Here is a 16,425-nt window from a genome sequence, read left to right on the forward strand (position 1 = left end):
ATATATATATATATATATATATATATATATATATATATATATATATATATATATATATATAGAAGGAAGAAGTAGGTCGGCGGAGCCACGAGGGGCCCACGAGGGGGAGGGCGCGCCTAGGGGTGTAGGCGCGCCCCCTGCCTCGTGGCCTCCTCGTTGGTTGCTTGACATCCACTCCAAGTCTCCTGAATCACGTTTGTTCCAAAAATAACTCTCCTGAAGGTTTTATTCCGTTTGGATTTCGTTTGATATTCCTTTTCTGCGAAACACTGAAATAGGCAAAAAAACAGCAATTTGCACTGGGCCTTGGGTTAGTAGGTTAGTCCCAAAAATAATATAAAAGTGTATAAATAAGACCATTAACATCCAAAATAGATAATATAATAGCATGAAACAAACAAAAATTATAGATACGTTGGAGACGTATCAAGGAAAGGCTGGCTCGGCTGGGCCGGGCTGCACTGTTGCCAGTAGGCCGCAAGTGCACAGTAGATTTTTCTATTTTTCTTTATTCTTTCTGTTTCTTTTATTTCTCCACTGTTTTTAATTTATTTCAGCTATCAAATGAGTTTTTGTGAATATGAAATTTGGCACATAATTACTAGGCAACATTTTGAGCTAGCACACAAGGTTTCAAGTCATTTTGAAATACTATAATATTTGTTTGTTTTGCAATGGCTATTTTATTTACTGTTAGACCACTTTATAATTTCCTAGGGGTTAATTGGCGAGTCACATGATGTTAGTTCCAACATGACAAATGATCAGAGGAATTAATAGAATAATGTGAACATTTTAGTTTTTTTGTTCGAAGAAATAATGATTTCACTTGCAATTTAAATTTAAATTTGACTTGATTTTTGTCAAGTGGCAATTTGGCTTGGTAAAGCATGATGACATGGCATCATTAGCATGAGTTCACTATAGCATAATTATTGGGGTGTTACACCCTCTCTCTTTAGACCAACCATTTTCATGGTTCGAGCAAGTTTCAAGCTTTTCCATTTGATCTTGTTACTCATGGAGGTTGGAGACTCCTAGGCGATAGGAATCACTGATGAGGATCCAATTTTGTGGATTTCCTAGTCATTTGTAAAGGTTTGAAGGCCATCTCAAGGTTTACCACGCGTAGTTGGGCTTTGCCTTCATTGTGAAGGCTCAAGGAGAAGAAGGTGAGCCTTGGTGGTGCCAAGAGACCTTAGTGTTCTTGCATCTCTCCAAACGCCGGTTAGCTTCCAAGGAAATGCACATCAGGGTACGTCCTCGTCTCTGGGTGCTTTGGGTTCTTCCTTATCCAAACTAGATTACTTCTGTTTTACTCTAGTCCCTTGACCTTGCAAACATTGTTTAGGTTGTACTCATCGTAGTTACATTTAGGCAAACCTTTATTCCGCAAAACATAAACTTGTAAGAGAGGGAGATAAATTTTGTAGAGACTTATTCACCTATGTAGGTCCATCTCAATCCTACCACATGTATAGAAAATTTGGTCCTACAATGCTACTGAAGGTACAAGGACACCAACATATGACTGAGATGTGTGATACTCACACCTCCTTGCTGTATGGCCAGGTTGAAGAACAATGTGCATGTGCAAACTCGTGCTTAGGCCAACTGCATTGGTCGAGCTCTTGGTTGTGTGACTCGTTGTTATTTCACATGAACCATAAGAGTAGTCATGATTCATCGACAACAGGTAAGATATTTGCTATGAGTAATAATGGAGGAACGCTATCTCGATAAATCCAAAATTAATGGAGGAACGTTATGCCGATAAATCCGAAATATTCATCGATAACAGGTAAGATATATGTTATGAGTAATAATGGAGAAATATTACGTCGAGAAATCCAAAATTAATGGAGGAGCGTTATGTTGATATAAATCCAAAATTAACGGGGCAACTTCCATAATCGTGATTTATATGTGTGTAAAGTAAAAGCAAGGGCGCAGGTGCCAAGTTTTACCAGGTGCCTGCATTGGCATTGGCATTGTTGCAGGTAAAATTGGAACCGGAGGGTGTTCCATTATTGCTGGAGTGGTCATTTCAAAGCGATGGCTCTGGGCTGGTGGGTGGCATGAGCCTACCTTGCCACAAGATCATGCTATGAGGCAAACAGGCAGCGACGTGCTACTGTGGCTCTTTTCCTCAAAATGAAGGGCTACTCCGCTGACCGCCGGGACCCCACGCAGCGCCCATCACCCGAACCCTTTCACGTTTCCACCTCTTCCCCTCGCGCGCCCAATTTTAGCTCATTTTAGCCAGCCAGCAGACCCACACCTCACACTCGCACGGCTACACTAGCTGGGACACTCCCAAAAACCCTCGTCCTCTCCCTTGCCGTTTCCACCGCCGCGACGAGATGCCGACCACGCCGTCGCCCGGCGACCTCCCCGGCCGCAGGCCCCGCCGCCTGATCATCGACGACGTCGACGACGACGACGGCCACCACGCGCCGGAGGTCGCCGCGGCCGGGAGCCAGCGCGTCGAGGCGGAAAGCGCCCAGGATTTGGTGCCAAACCCGCTCGCGCCCTCGTCCTCTTCGCAGCCGGTGGCTGCACCGGCCACCGGCGCCAAGCCCGCCGAGATCATCGAGATCGACGACGACGACGACGACGACCGCGTGCCGGAGGTCGCCACGGTCGGGAGCCAGCGCGTCGAGGCGGAAAGCGCCGAGGATTTGTTGCGAAACCCGCTCGCGCCCTCGTCCTCTTCGCAGCGGGTGGATGCACTGGGCACCCGCGGCCATCCCGCCGAGATCATCGAGATCTCCGACGACGACGGAGAAGAAAAAGATGTCGGCGAGACCGGGGCCCTGTCAAGAAGGAGCCTGTCGATGACATCGACTGGCCCTCTCTCCTCTTGTCAAGCGAGGAGGAGGAGGAGGCCCGAAGGTCTGACGAGAGTACGGGCAGCGGCGGCCCCGATGGAACGAGCAACGGAATTGAGACGAGTCGGCGAGAGGGTGCCTCTGACGATGGCGAGGAGGAGGGGGAGGAGGAGGTGGGGATGCCGGATCCAGAGGATAAGGACGGTGCAGAGGACGCGCATGAGGAAGAAGATAAAGAGGAGGAAGAGGAAGATAAAGAGGAAGATGAATGGGAGCAGGAAGAAGAGGAAGAATCGGAGGAATCGGAAGAAGATTCCGAGGAACCTGAGGCAGAGGAAGAACCGGGCCGTCGCGTGCTTAGCGATGCCAGGCTCGCCGGTCGGTACACGGGGCCGCGGCCGGGCGGCGAGATCTTCCTCAAGCGCAAGTTTGAAGGGTGGTACATCACCAAGATGGCGGACACCGCCTCTCCCGGCGGCACCGTCGCGTCGCGGCTGCGGTCAAAGCGGAGATGCCCCGACGCGAAGCTGCTCCGGCAAGCCACCCGCAGAAAGCCGTACTGCGTCGACACGCCCTCGCAGTCCAGCTCGGAGGCAGAGGAGGACGACAAAGACAAACCACCGCCTCATCCAGCGCTATCGTCCAGTGACGAGGGCGGGCGCGGACATGGCAGGACGGGGATAAGGCGCCCACGGCGCCGAGGACAAAACGCCGATGATGACTCTGACGAAGACGGCAGATCGGCGACGAGGCGGCGCCGAGGACAAAACGCTGCCCACAGCGATGAAGACTTTGAGGAACCCGGCGGAATGGCCGCCGCGAGGAGAAGGGAGAAGCAGCGCATGGAAGAAGATGATGCTGCTGCTGACGGCGGCGATGAGGCTGATGAGCAGGGAGCTTCCCGGAGGGCAAAGAAAGAAGGAGCGGCGTCCTGCCGGCAGGCGGCCGGCCGCAAGGGCAAGGACTTCCCCGCAGAGGGATGGGAGCAGCAGGGCGATGTCACCTTCTAGAAGAGCTCCCTGGTTCCTCCGAGGCGGCAGGACGGGCGAGACCAAGAGACTTACGACGATCTGCTCTACTCCATTTTCGAGGGAATCGAGACCACTCTTCAGAACGCCTCTGCTCCTCTGGACGCCCCTGTTCCTGCACCAGAGCAGGGAGGCGATCCGTTTCCTCTGGTGTTCTCCTTCGGGGTTGTAGATGAGGTGGTGCCGGAGAAGACTGCTCTGGACGACCTGTGGGCACAACGTGACTTGGCCTTGGACTTGGAGGCCGAATCCAACAAGGTTTCTTCTCACACTTGCCACAAGGTAACTAACTAAATAATCTGTTCCTCCTGTGAATTAATTGTCCAATTGTGCTACTGCAATTTTTGGTTTGGACCAGTTACGTTTAATTTTTCTAGCAATTTGTGGCCTTGTTTTAGGTTCCTACAAATGTGAAGAAGATGAAAATTTCTTTTCCCTGGATACTGTATAGAACAACACTTTTGTTTCAGTTTTACAAACAAGCTAGTGATCCCTTTGTCTTTTCATTCAGGACGCAGAGAGCGATGAGCATGAAATTCCTGCACATGGAGGGACTTTTTGCAAGCGAGGGAAGCATGATCTCTTTCATGATGATCAAATCGGCATTCGATGCCGAAAATGCGATTACATCGAAATCGAAATTAGACACGTATTTCCATCCATGGTAAGCACAATTTGGCTTCAGCATGTGTATGTCAGTACGTGTTTCCATTGACTTTTCTAGAAATAGAGAGCATCAATAGGCACCTTGTTTCTCTTTTCCCTGACCTCTTCGATTCAACAGGCCAAGGAATCGACGGATAGGGAGCCAGCAGCGGAGCATGATAGGCTTGACATGTTCGTTGATGACATCCTGAAATCAGTTGGTTATGAAGGGGCAAGCAACGTGGCACTGGGAAGTGACAAAACTGGCGTCGTCTGGGATCTCATTCCTGGGGTACGGGAAGACAAGTTCCCACACCAGCGGGAAGGGTTCGAGTTCATGTGGAGAAAACTCGCAGGAGGGATCGACATTGAGCAGCTGAGGCACACCATGAACACTGACACCACAAGTGGCTGTGTGATCTCTCATGCCCCGGGGACCGGCAAGACCAGGCTAGCAATCACATTCGTGCAGTCTTACCTGGAGCTCTTCCCGCACTGCAGGCCAGTTATCATTGCCCCCAGGGGTATGCTGGCTACATTGGAGCAGGAGTTCAGTAAATGGAATGTCAAGCTCCCATTCCATGTCCTCAGTTCCAGTGAGATCCAGTGGGATCAAGACAAGACCATCCAGAAACTGGTCTCCAAGGATCATGGTCTGGGCCAGAAGCTGGCCATGAAGAAACTGAGCCAGAAATCCAAGATGATGCTGAAGCTTGCATCATGGTATGAAGGGAGCAGCATCATCGGTCTAAGCTATTCGCTCTACAGGAATCTTGCCAAGGGCGAAGGCAAGGATGGAGAAATGCAGAGGAACCTGCTTCTTGAGAAGCCCGGCTTGCTGGTCCTCGACGAGGGGCACACACCAAGGAACAAGAAGAGCCTCATTTGGAAAGTTCTCGCAGAGGTCAGCACCGAAAAGCGGATAATCCTGTCAGGGACTCCATTCCAGAACAACTTCCTAGAGCTGTACAACATCTTGTGCCTGGTTAAGCCCAAGTTTGCCAAAGATTTTGCTTGTACAAGACTCAGCAAGAAAGGAGTTGCTTCCACCAGCCAATCAAGAGCAGCGCCTTATGTGGAGGAGGATGAAGGCAAAGAATTCTGGAGTTCATTAAGGATAAGTAACATCACGGATGAACACATCACTGAAATCCGGGAAAAGCTGGGCCCTTTTGTGCACATCCATAATGGTGACATTCTTCAGAAGTCTCTTCCAGGATTGAGAGAATCTGTTGTGATCCTGAACCCTCTTCCTCGTCAGAAGGAAATCATCGCAATGATGGAGGAAAGTGCAGGGAAGGGTTTTCTTGACGCAGAATACAAGATATCTCTTGCGTCCATACACCCATTCCTCGTCACAAGCACAAAGCTGTCCGACACAGAAGCCTCTGTTGTGGACAAGATGAAGAGCGTGCGGCTGAACCCATGCGAAGGAGTGAAGACATGGTTCGTTTTCGAGATCATCCGTCTTTGCGAAGCACTGAAAGAAAGAGTGCTGGTGTTCAGTCAGTACCTTGAGCCACTGGCCCTGATCATGGACCAGCTTACCACAGAGCTAGACTGGACAGAAGGCAAGGAGATCCTACTCATGAGTGGAAATGTGCGTGTTAAACAGCGCGAAGCCTTGATGGAAGCCTTCAACGACATGAACAGTGAGGCTAAGGTGATGCTTGCATCAACCAAGGCCTGCTGTGAAGGAATAACACTGGTCGGTGCATCGCGTGTGGTTCTCCTTGATGTCGTCTGGAATCCTTCTGTTGGACGGCAGGCGATTGGCCGAGCCTATAGAATCGGCCAGGAGAAGATTGTGTACACATACAACCTGATTGCAGAAGGAACAAAGGAGAAGGTCAAATATGACAGACAAGCTACCAAGGATCACATGTCCAAATTACTGTTTTCAAATGAACCGCAACCTACTGGGAGCAATCTGTCACCAGAACTGATATCCAATGATAGGATTTTGGAAAAAATGGCTGCACGTGAAGAACTCAAAGACATGTTTGTGCAGATTCTCCCTTCCCATTGACTGCAGAAATTACAGCTCAATCTTGTAAGTGGAAGCTTCTGAGATTAGAATGTGCTAATTGACATTTTATGCAACGGTGCTAACCTATTTTTTTATGTTGTGTGTGGACAGGGAGGTCTGATGATTCTACATTCCATCGATATCGGAATCTTCAGAGTCTCCAAATAATAACTGGCATCTTGCTGCCCCTGTGGAATAGCTGCTCCTAGAACTCTTGTGGTGGTGTATTGTAGGGTACCAGTGGGTTTTCGTCCCTAGTTTGTCTCTTAATTGACGAGGAACAGCGGGTTTCCCATTAGTGTGTCGAACTCGTTTCTTTCCCTTTCTCTCCTTTCTTGCTTTCTGTAAGACTTGGTATTTCCGATATTATTTGCCTGGTAGTGAACTATATAAGTTTATCTATACCAATATAAAAAGATCCAAAGAGGCAGATCCAACTGACGTTAGTTTGTATTAGTCCCTTAGTTTGTATTAGTTATTGTCCCACATTGCTTGCATAAGATTTAGTAGATTGACTCAATCTTAAGACTACAATTATTTCTATCACTGTACATTTTCAGGTTGTTTTCTGTTTGCTCTGGTTTACTCTGCCGGCTAGCTACCTGGTCTATATACTCCCTCCATCCCAAAATAAGTGACTCAATTTGTACTAGTTTTAGTACAAAGTTAGTACAAACTTGAGTCACTTATTTTGGGACGAAGGGAGTACTTATTCCAGCTTTAAATCAGGACAATTGACAAGCTGCACTGCTGCCTTTTGATCAAAAATGAGGAAGAAGTAACAACTTTGTAATTTGGCGTGTAGAAAGGCACCGGACTGTGCCAGAGTTAGGGCAGCAAAAAGTAATAAGTATCTTGAATGAAGATTTCTACCTATATTTGTTTTGTTACTATATACTCCAGTTCCAACAGTTGCCGTTCTGCATCGTCAAACATTCTAAAAACTGAACATGTCCTCTGGCAGGATAATGCTATCAACAGATTAGCCTTGAAAACTTTCATATCAATATGTTTTTATAAACGAGTATGTCAATACTTCAGTGAAGAAGATAAAGGTGAATACCTGCATGGTGAATAGTGACAGATAGCTGGGCAGATGAGCCGTGAGTCCATCTCATACGACGCATAACGCATTGGTGTCGTCTGATTAATTTGGTTGGACAGGACCATCTTGAATCTGTTGCAATTTTTCTCCAGCACCATCTGATCTAGGATTCTCCATGCACTCCTCCCCTCAGAGAAATATTTAATCTTACTCAACTGACCAGTGTGAAACATATAGGTAGCCTCAAAAAATCCTGGATTATTTGTGTTTGTGAATGCGACGCACAAAAGAATTGGATTTGAGTTTTCATATGTTAAAACCTATGAATCATCAATCAACATATAGGCAATGAGACCAGAAACAGGAAACTCCTGAAAAACTACTGACTTCCATAACTTCCATCAAAGTATGGCTCCAAATTAAAATAATTTGGTAAGCATGTGAAATCATGAATGGAATTGCCCCACCATAAACTGAATTTTATTCATTCTTGTGGCTGACAGCTTACAATTGTTCCACATTGAAAAGAAATCAACACATGGCAGAGATACTAGTGTGATTTATACCTGCACAAAGCATAGAGGACTTCTCGCTCGCGTCGCTCCCTGGGGGGCGGCTCGGGCGACCTAGCCGCCGCCGCCCCCGCTCCCCTTTCCTCCCTCCCTCCGCCCGCCACCGCCGGAGGAGGCCGACGGGCAAAGCCCACTCGGCGGACGGCGGTGGCGGGGCACCCTCGTCGCGCGCCGCAAGTCTTCGGCCCTGGACGAAGGCCTGCATCCGGCGGCGGCTGCGTCTGGCCAGGCGCGGGCAAGCCGGGGCGGCGGCCCCGGGATCGGCGGCGGCGCTGGTTCCTCCTCTCCCTCGTCGGGAGAGTGGGGGGCGGCGCTAAGGCTGGCCATCTTCGATCTGGTGCGGCGCATCTGGTGGCGAGCGGCGTGCCTGTGGGTTCGGCCGTGAGGACGGCGAGTCGTAGGCGTGCCAGATCTGGAGGTATTGCCCCTCTCCCTTCCATGCATCCCTTCCCAGTCCCCGGGTCGGTTTGGATCCTGCCGGATCCACCTCCGGTGTGTTCTGGTGGAGCAGATCGGTGTCCGGGGGAAACCTTGGCTGCCTTAGGCTGACCGGCAGCGGCGACGCCGATTTTTGGCGCCGCTTTCCTCCTTGGGGGCGTTGCTGAGGGCATCATCTCTCCTCTCCAACCCATGTCCGGGTGAAAGCCCAAGATCCGATGCGGATCGGGCGTCGGCGGCGCCCTAGGCACCGTAACCTTCCTGGAGGCGACGCCAAGGACATTGGGATCGGATGGAAGGGTCTGCAGGTGAGGGGTGGGGGTGTGCTGCCTCCCTTCGGTGGAGCGGTGTTTCGTTCTACATAGTCTTGGCGGCGGCTCTTGGCGGCATGGAGCAGCGGAGGCTTGGCGTCAGATGTGTGGTGACGGACACGCGCAGGAGGTCGACGCTGTCTGGCGTCGTGGTGGCGTCGGCGGCAGCGAGACCGAGCAAGGCAGTTACAACAGTACAGCTCTGAAGATGGATATGTGGTAGGTGGTTGTGGCGGCCTCATACCCGGCGGGCGGCCTGGTTGAGGAGCACGCCGGACTGGTGGGTGCCCATACCCGGCAGGCGTCCAGGTTGGGACCTCAGGTCTTAGATGTTAGGTTTGGCTGCGAGGTCTGTTTGGTATTAGGCCCAGACCATCAGCGCCCCTTCATCAGTTAGATAGGAGTAGCGACAGAGGTTGCGAAGATGGTGGCTTTGGTCTTACTATTGTACGACTTTGTAAGGTTTTGTGTTAATAATTAATAAAGTGGCCCGACCAGATGCAGAGGCCGGGGGTATTCCTCCTTTTCGGAAAAAAAAAACCTGCACAAAGCATCAGAATGTGACCTAAACAAATGAAAACATTGCATACACACCAATGTGAAGAAAAAGTACAGTGAGAAGGTGTTACAGGTATGAGAACATGTACTCGGCCATGGCCAAGAAGCAGCATCCAGCAAAGCGTACTTGGCAAGCCCGTCGGCGAACACAGCGGCGTGTGGCTCCTCCACACAGCGGAGCATGAGCCGGATCCCGCGCTTGGGCGCCGGGGGCTTGAGGTAGATCACCGACGCAACGATGTTGACGTCGTCGTTGAGCGTGAACACATATCCAGGCTCGCCGAAGCCGTAGTCCACCTCGTTGAAGCCAACGCGGCTCCAGTCCGACACCGTCACGGTGCCGTAATCCAGCGGCACGTTGTAGTGGTCATCCTTGGCGCCGCCGTGCATCCAGTCCGTGAACCTCACCTTAAACGCCTCCTTGGCCTCTCGCATTACGCCGACCACTTCGGGCAGTGGCGCCTCCCGGATGGTCTTGCTGCTCCGGGTGATCCCGACCGGGTACACGCAGTTGCCATAGTAGCCATCCACTGACGGCAGCACGCCCTGAAGGAGGTGCCGCGTGCTGGCGGCGAAGCCAAGGCGGACTTCAGCGGCGTCGGCGAGCTCCACCGCCAGCGCACGGCACTTGAAGACCACGGCCGTCACCGCGTCGAAGGTGGACCAGGTCTCCCCCGTGGCGGCCTTGAACTCGTCCTTGATTCGCAGGATGCTCTCCGGCGAGATCTCGACCACCTGTGTCACGAAGCTGAACGCCGTGAATGACGGCGGCGGACCGCGCGGCAGCTTGGGTGGGTCCGGGATCGTTTCGCGGTCCCACACGGGAGCCACTGATGGCGCCGGGAATCCCCGGGCCAGCTCGCCTGCCGCTTGCAGGAACTGCGCGGCGCCCTGCCCGTCGAACACCAGGTGGCTGAAGCAGATCCCCACGGCGAATCCACCGCACGTGAATTTCGTGACCTACAAATACAATACGGCAGCGCCCGAGTTAGGAATCAGTAGATTCGTCGCTCGTCTGGGTCTTATTTCTCTTATGTTGGATTGGATCGAGATGAGGTGTAAGTAAGTAATCGCGTGCGAACCTGCGCCATGAGGATGAGGTCCTCGAGCTTCTCCTCGGGGGGGAGGGCGGGGGATAAGCTCCGCCTTGGGGATGAGCAGCGGGCGCTCGAGGCCGTTGACGTCGGCGAGCGAGCAGCTCGCCGTGGCCTCCACGAACCAGACGCCCTCGCCGGTACAGTCCACCACGAGGTCGCCCGGGGAGGGCTCCGCGATGCGACCGGCTACCGGATAGTAGGGCACCAGCGCCCTCGCGAACCCTTGGCGCATCGTGGCCACCTGGTCGTCGCCGCCCCGGTCGGAGGACGGGGGGAAGACCCGGATGAAGTCGACCGAGACGCGGACGGCGGCGGTCTTGTCGATAGAGGAGAGCGGGAGCACGCCGCCCGGGGTGGGCCCCGCCGGAGGGACGAGCTACGGCGGCGACTTGGCGACGGTGGGCGCGGCCATGGTCTCGTGGGTTGGTGGGGGAAATCAGAATGGGAGCGCGCTGGTTGCTTGCTTTGGCGCTTCCCCGCTAGGAATGATGAATGGAGGAGGTTGAGGTTGTTGCCGTCAGTGTTTGCCTCGGTGGCTGGCACGAGCTCACTTCTGGTTTGAAAGTGGTTGACTCTTTTTTTTTAAGTACGCCAATGACATACCGTTGTTTCATAGAGGGCAGAAGTTTATGTACAAAAGTTCGAACAAGATGTGAATAAAACATCAGAGGGACACACACCACTCATATATCTTAGAAGACTTAGCCTACTGTCTCGTAAAAAGATCTAAAGCTCCGACACCGCAGAGACCTGTCGGATTTCGGGTTCCGACAAAACTCTTGAGGTTCGAACACTCGGGTGCGCACGAAGATCTCTCCTCCTCTCTAGCTCGCGCATTTTACGATCTCAGGGCCTAACTCGACGAACCCAAAGAACATGAGACACAAGATTTATACTGGTTCGGGTCACTGTTGTGGTGTAATACCCTACTCCAATGTGGTGTGGTGGATTGCCTCTTGGGCTGAGGACGAACAGTACAAGGGAAGAACAGCCTCGCGAGGAGAGGTGTTCTTGTGCTTGGTGTGCTTGTGTGGTTGAAGATTGGAATCCCCCTCCTATGGTGGTGGCTAGTTCTACTTATAGAGGCCCTGATCCTCTTCCCAAATATTGAGCGGGAAGGGATCCCACAACGGCCAAATTCGAAGGGAGACAACTAGTACAAGCTATCCGGATAAAAGTGGTCTTCGCCTACCAAGGGATCTGGTGGTGACGCCGTCCTGGGCTCCACGACGACCTCCGTCTTGTCGTCCTGCTGGTATTGGTCGTGTTGCACTGATATGGAAACCTTTGCCTGATGCCTCGGGACTCCTCGTCTGCGCTTGCCCCTTTAGCATCAAAGAGGAAACAAGGATACTGCGCCCGCCTGGCGCCCGCCTGGTTCCAGTCATCATGGCTTGCGTCACAGGAACCTCGCGAGGTGTCCCTTGCCTTGATCTCTCCGCCCCTCGCGAGCCAGCCCTGGTGAGGCCGCCCCTGAGGAGGTCTTGTGTCGTCCGCCTCGCGAGGGTCTTGAATGTTTGCTGGTGCCGTACAGAGCCGCTGGTGGAGCCACGCTGCGGGCCACAGACAGGCAAGTCTGGGGACCCCCATTCCCAGAACACCGATAGTAGCCCCCGGGCCCAAGGCGCGCTCGAGTTTGGCTTCGAGGCGAAGCCAAAGGACAAGCGCGGAGCGCCGCGGGCCCCATCAGGCTGCGGTCGCGGTTGGTGCGTGGCGACTGATTGGACGTGGGCGTTTCCGCTTCCCCACGTCGCCTCGGCAACCGCCCGACTTGACGAGTCCTTGCTGCATGCAGAAAAAGATCATTATTACCTTGGATCATGGAGGCCGGTGGTTGGCCTCCCCTTGGCTATAAATGGGAAGTGGGGGCGGAGCCCCCGTCACCCGTCTCTTCCTTGCTTCTCCCGCTTCTTCTCCTTCCTTGCTCCACTGCTCGCTGGTGTAGTCATGGCGTCGATACGGAGGTTCTCGGCTGCGGAGAAGGGCAAGACTCCCCTTAGCGAGCCCGAGCTACTCCCGCCGAGAAGAGGAGGTCCCATCGGCGCAAGATGGTCGTGAGCCCAGTAATGTCGCAGCCGTGGTACGAGAGGCCACCTCCTAGGTACCCATTGCCGTTGTACACTCTCACTGAGGGTTCCGGAGGAAGGGGCAACGAGCGTCACCGCCCGCGCTAGGGCCGGGGGCGCCGTGCCGCGGAGGCGCACGCCGTCGCCCCAGGGGTCCATGCCGCGGACTCCTCGCGCGAGTTTGTGCTGTGGGCGGCGATGCCTCCGAGCACTTAGATTCGCCTTCCGCAGTTCTTCACCGTCGAGATGCCGCCGAGGGGCCCTCTCGAGGTTTGGCTGCAGCACGCCGACTGCGGCGCCCCGGCGACTGGAGCGGAGGTTGAAGCCGTCACCTCCGGGAGGATGTTCATGACTCGAGGCTGGGGCGAGGTCGCCCGAGTCTGCCGCGCGGAAGGCGCCCTCGCCATCCACTTCGACTATGATGGCGCCTCCATGATGTTCTTCAAAGTCTTCGATGAGGAAGGCCGCTGCTTGGAGTGTTGCCCTGAAGGGGGTCGCTAGGACGGCGCAGCGGCTGGCGCCGAGCCTGCCGCTAGCCTTGCCCGCAGCTCCTCCAGCGACAGCGGTGACTCCTGGTGGTCCAGCGACTCTCCTGAGCTTGCCGAGTCTCCAAAGACGAGCAACGACAGCTACGTGCCCCCGAGCTCTTGTCGGGCCCGGAGCAAAGCCGCCGCATCTGGCCGCTGCCGTCGTTGATCTGGATGGGGTTGGCGCCGGCCTCCAGTGGCCCACTGTTGATGATGGCGTCGGCGTCGTCCGGTGCATGTAGATAGAGCTCCTAGGAATTCCCTTCCTTTTGTTCCCTGCGAGGAATCGAAACAGACCCCGCGGGGGGGGGGTGTAAAGCATCCGTAATGCCTTTTGTTGATATTATCCTTATTGTGAAAGTTTGCGAGCACATGTCCTGCTGAGGCTCGGTCCCCCCCTTTTCAATCCCGTGGCAGCTTGGTGCTCTACGCTGATAGGTCTCGGTCCCCAGGCAGGCTGCAGTCGTCGCTGGTATGCCAGGTCATGATGCTGTGGTCAAGGCCAGGAGGTGAGCGGCCCGAGGTCCAGTAAGAGCTCCTGAGGTGCGATGGTCAAGAGGTCCCCTTTAGAGCGCAAGCAGCTACCTGAGGATGGGAAAGGGTGGCGACATTGCCGCAGCAGGGCAGTGACAAGGCGAGAATCTTATGCCGTAGCTCTGGGTCGGTCCGGGTATAGAACTTATCTTTGGCGTTCTGGAGCTGGTTTCTCGTGTTGTGCCAGACTTGGGTGTCGGCCGCTGCCGGGTAGTTAGGTTAGGCCTGTGCGGGCCTCTCCCTCTTCTCCATGCTCTTCCTGGTGCTCTACGTCCTCAGGTCCCGGCCCTCGAGCGAGCTCAGCCGCCGCTGGTATGCCAGGTTGCGATGCCGTGGTCAAGGCCAGGGGGTGAGGGCTAGAGAGCCAGTAAGAGCTCATGAGTTGCGATGCTTAGGAGCCCCCCTTTTAACGCGCAAGCGAATTGCATGGGAGAAGAGAGAGAGAGTCTGTGGTACCGCCTGTTGTAGTCCTCAGGAAGTTCTTGCAGGTTAGCGCGAGGAGGGCGCAAACCGCCATGGTGATCACTGGTCTGCCACTGGCATGTGGAGGGGGACTCCCTACTACGGAGAGCCCCCGGGGCATGTACAGCCCCGCCCTGACACGTGGCTTGCACGGCAGGGCTAGACGAGGTGTATCTGGGCACCCGTGAGCCAGCACGGGACTCACGAGGCCCTACCTCAAGGCGGGTTGCGCCTGGTCTTGGTTCTTGATGGCTGCGGCGTTCCTGCGAGATGGTTAGACAACCTGCGCCGAGTGGATTTCCTGAGGCTATCGCACGAGAAGGCCAAGCACCAACGACCCCAGGAGGTGACGTGAACGGGACCGGCCCGCCAGACAAAGCTTAGCCGTTGGATTTATCAACGTTGCAGGGATGGGCCTGAGCACAGACATCGTGCCTAGCCTTCTTATGCGAAGGATCATGAAGAAAGACGATTGGCGCGTGGCTCCCATGGTGGGTGAAAATCAAGCAGGTGATAACCGTAGATAGATTATGCATGAAAAGCAACTAGCTTAGGCAGATGCGAGAACGATACATCCCACTGGGTTGGACCCGAGCGGCCTGGGGTTGATGCAGCCCGTGGGGTGCTCCCAGCAAAGTGAACTAAAAGATGCAAGCGGATACATATCGCAGGGATGGACCCAAGCGGCCTGGGGATGATGCAGCCCAAGGGGCGCTCCCAGCTGAATGAACTTGGAAAGATATCACCTGGTTTGTGTGCCGAAGGAGTGTTGGGGCAGCTGAAGACATGTAGCAAAGAAGTTTCTCCTCATGAGCCGCCGAGACCCCGAGCCTCGGGAGGCTCTGGAGGCTCAGGTGGCCTCCGGAGGACCGTCTCCATCTCCGCCAGGACTGCGTGGTGCCTGGCCTCCTGACCTGTCAGGATGCTCCGCAGACTGCGCTGGAAGGCGCCGGCCATGCTCGGCAGGCCGAACAACATGCGAACGTAGCTGTGAGGCAGGCCCTTACATCGGCCAGCGCGTGAAGGCCAGAAGCGCTCCTGAGATGCGGCCCTGGTGAGTCTTGGGATGTCGATGCAAATGTGCAGCTCACCACCCTCGCCTAGGTGGGGAGCAACGCTAGGTGGGCAGCGGTCGCTGCGTATTGCTCTTGCTTCCTGAAGCTCCTGAGATGCCTTGGTGATGAACTCCTGAGCGTCGGGCGCTCCTCGTCCGGTGTCCTCCTGAGGGAAACGTGCCGCGAAGCACGCCTCCACGTGGTGCCCGAGCGCCTCCCTCGTGATGTTGGCCAGGTCCGAGGCCCTCCAGAAGAGAGCCCCCGAGCCCTGCCCGAGGAGGGCGCCAGGCGTGCCTCCCTATGCGAGGGAAGGAGGTGCCTCAGGCGCTGGTGCGGATCCCGAAGTGGCGCCGCTGGAGGTACCGCTCCCCTGAGGTCTAGTGCGGAGTAGCTTCTTCTTCTTCTTGGGGTTGGCCTTAGGAGGGTACTGCGCACCCACGCTGTCAGGGCCTTCAGTTGATGCAGCTTGGAAGGCGCGCTCGAGGGAGCACACCGTGTCTCTTTCTTCGCAGGGGACCGTGATGATTCTTCCGCTTCCCGGCATTTTGAGGACGTTGTAGCCATGGTGGGTGACTGCCATGAATTTGGCCAGTGCTGGGTACCCGAGGATGGCGTTGTACGACAGGCGGATGTGGGCGACATCGAAGTCGGCGAGCTCGGTGTGGTAGTTGTCGCGCTGACCGAAGGTGACAAGGAGGCGAACTTGCCCTATCGGGGTGGTGGAGCCGTCTGTCACTCCTCAGAAAGGCTTGGTGGGCTGGAGTTGATCGTATGGCACTTGAAGGCTATCGAACGTTTCGACGGACAGGACACTGAGTCCTGCACCGCCTTCGATGAGGGTCTTGGTGACTTGGACATTGCTGATGATGGGTGAACAAAGCATCGGGAGGACGCCAGCGGTTGCCGCGCATTTGAGCTGGTCCGTGATACGTCTCCAACGTATCTATAATTTTTGATTGCTCCATGCTATATTATCTTCTGTTTTGGACATTATTGGGCTTTATTATTCACTTTTATATTATTTTTGGGACTAACCTATTAACCGGAGGCCCAACCCAGAATTGCTGTTTTTTGCCTATTTCAGAGTTTCGCAGAAAAAGAATATCAAACGGAGTCCAAATGGAATGAAACCTTCAGGAACGTGATTTTCGGAACGAACATGATCCAGGAGACTTGGACCCTACGTCAAGCAACCAATAGGGAAGCCATGAGGTAGGGGGCGCGCCT

General features: G+C 54.1%; 2 pseudogenes; one reads left to right on the forward strand and one right to left on the reverse strand.

The window, feature by feature from the left end:
- Positions 1–2,790: 2,790 nt before the first annotated feature.
- On the forward strand, positions 2,791–6,970 carry LOC119268546 (annotated as a pseudogene).
- Positions 6,971–7,947: 977 nt separating this feature from the next.
- On the reverse strand, positions 7,948–11,044 carry LOC119268547 (annotated as a pseudogene).
- Between the last annotated feature and the right edge of the window lie 5,381 nt (positions 11,045–16,425).

Source organism: Triticum dicoccoides, chromosome 3A (genome assembly GCF_002162155.2).
Source record: "Triticum dicoccoides isolate Atlit2015 ecotype Zavitan chromosome 3A, WEW_v2.0, whole genome shotgun sequence".
NCBI classification, from domain to species: Eukaryota; Viridiplantae; Streptophyta; class Magnoliopsida; order Poales; family Poaceae; genus Triticum; species Triticum dicoccoides.